General features: G+C 35.8%; 1 protein-coding gene across 1 annotated transcript in view; it reads right to left on the reverse strand.

Moving 5' to 3' along the window:
- Window positions 1-787, reverse strand: part of LOC125026441 (cytochrome P450 306a1-like) — a 108,490-nt gene extending 107,703 nt beyond the window's left edge. Inside the window, exon 1 of the mRNA XM_047614895.1 lies at window positions 725-787. The gene's annotated coding sequence lies outside the window, so the exon portion shown is untranslated. The remainder of the gene's footprint in view (window positions 1-724) is intronic.
- Window positions 788-2,500: the final 1,713 nt, after the last annotated feature.

Genomic DNA, 2,500 nt, shown 5'->3' on the forward strand with positions numbered 1-2,500 from the left:
CCCTTGGCCAAGGTTAGGCTTATTTCGACGCCCCTTAACCTCAGTTTACCTGTTCCTTACAGCTCTCTCACAAAGTGGCTGAAGGGACTTATCTCTCATCGCGACATGGTGATCGAAGAAAGTCATTTTATTTATGTTTAGAGGTTACTTGTACAAAAGCAGGGTTGAACCTAATTTGCATAAGTTCATTCCAGTAAATATAATTGGCATCGTCTCATTTGCCCAACCAAGTTGACCATGCATGCTCGCATCGCATGCTATTACATATTTAGTGCGAGCCGTTAAATGCTTGAACATCAATTCTGAAATGTCATTGTGAATCTCCAGAAGTTTTGCGGGTGTATATAAACGAAATAACGACCGTCATTTACTTTTGTCGCGGTGAATATAGATCAGAGTTAGCATAAGTGGCAGTAAAAAATCTGCTAAATACTATGCACATTTTAGAAGCCACAGGGTTTTGCTATTTAAAGTTAGGTTAAAGCCATGAGCTGTCTCTCATTGCAATTTTTAAGGAAATAAAGAAATATTTTGGTAGAAACCTTCATGGGGAGTCTTTTCTGATGCCCTGTCAGTTCGTCTTTCTACTGATAATGATTCCTGGAACGTGGCCAAAAGACTACGCAAGATTATTATGTTTTCCATTTAGACGTGTTTTCACGAGAACCAGTTTCACTGCATGTTTAAATATGCAATGACGATTTTTTTTCAATCAATGCCCTACCTCAGTCCAACCTCCTGTGCGTCCTCTTTCACTCACACCACTAGACAGACTGAACGTCGTGGGCGTTTGTTCATGTATGCGTTCATCATATCTCGCAGATCTGTAGGTCAAGCCCTGCATTGTTACTTCTGCTCTCCACGCCTGAACAACATGGAGTTGGTGAGGCCATGCATCAGTATAGGTGCACCTGGCTCCCCAAATGCAGCACGGCGAGGTACAAGTATCTACAAGCGATTTTCTGTTCCCAGCTTCTGGAAGGAGAAAACCTCCCAGTTTCAATTTCGCGCGGAAGGGCTCGCCACGAGAAGCATCGTGGCTCAGGCATCTCCTTCCCGCCCGAAGCACCTACTTTGCATCTTTTCCTTGATGGCGGGAACAGATGCAGCTGATAAGATCATTTGAAAGCGCGTACACCTTGCGTAATTATTCACATTTGGATTTCGCAAAGTAAATGAATTGGCTGAGTTTTGACTCAGACGTACAGTGAGGCTGAGGTGAGGCTTGTGAGCAATCAGGAGCATGTGCTGCTGGGAAAGGCGAAGCTCATGGGAACTTGAAGTAAGATGTAATACTCCGCAAGCAGTTAAGGGTGTCAGGTTTTGTAGAGGATGCTTTGTAACCGGGATAGCAGAATACATATGGTCGTTTAGCACTTACATCTGTTGTGAACACTAGGAAAAGGAACGAATGACGCTGATGGTCGGTCATGCTACTAGGAATAACAAGTTAAACAAGCAAGTAGTTGGGATCTTAACTGTTTGCATGATGGTTTTCATGGTATTTCGATTGAAATGAGTAGAATATCAGTTACTCATTCGAATAATATTTATTTATTATTATTAAAGGTAGTGATATAATCATCAACGTTATTAGTTCTCATTATTTATGCTATAATTATTTTTTATTATAATTGTCATCATTATTATTATTGCCATTATTATTGTAATTCCTATTGTTATCATCATCATCATCATCATCATCATCATCATCATCATCATCATCATCATCATCATCATCATCATCATCATCATCATCATCATCATCATTATCATTATCATTATCATTATCATTATCATTATTATTATTATTATTATTATTATTACTTATTATTACTTATTATTATTAAGTTAACAAGTTTAGCTCAAAATTTAGAAATTTTAACCTTTTATCAAGAGGAGACAAAGACCATATAAGGAAAGTATTAGATTGCATGGATTAGATTATCTCTAGCCCATATAGATTGGGCATATCTCCCGAGAATGGATTATAGGACAGGATTGGTTAGTATCAACATAAGAATACAAAGATAATATTGCCCTGTGACTCTTGCTCACATAAAAAATATTAAGAAGTGAAGTTAACACTGCATTCATATAAAAAGAGGGCATGGCTTCCATACCTGTTGGTGCTCTGGCTAAGACCTTCAAACCTTCATTCATATATATATATATATATATATATATATATATATATATATATATATATATATATATATAAATATATATGTTTATATATATTTATATATTTATTTATTTATATATTTATTTATTGATTTATATATATATATATATATATATATATATATATATATATATACACACACATATGTATATTCTTCATAACATCCAATATTCTGGCAGTACAGAGGTTAAAGACTTCAATTTCATTTACTCATTTCATTTATTGAAATAAAAAGCTGTTGGCTTTTGCTCGAGTGCCACATGTATAGAGGCCACATGAATCATAATACTGTCAGTATGGTAACATGTGCTATTC

The sequence above is a fragment of the Penaeus chinensis genome, chromosome 6 (genome assembly GCF_019202785.1).
Source record: "Penaeus chinensis breed Huanghai No. 1 chromosome 6, ASM1920278v2, whole genome shotgun sequence".
NCBI classification, from domain to species: Eukaryota; Metazoa; Arthropoda; class Malacostraca; order Decapoda; family Penaeidae; genus Penaeus; species Penaeus chinensis.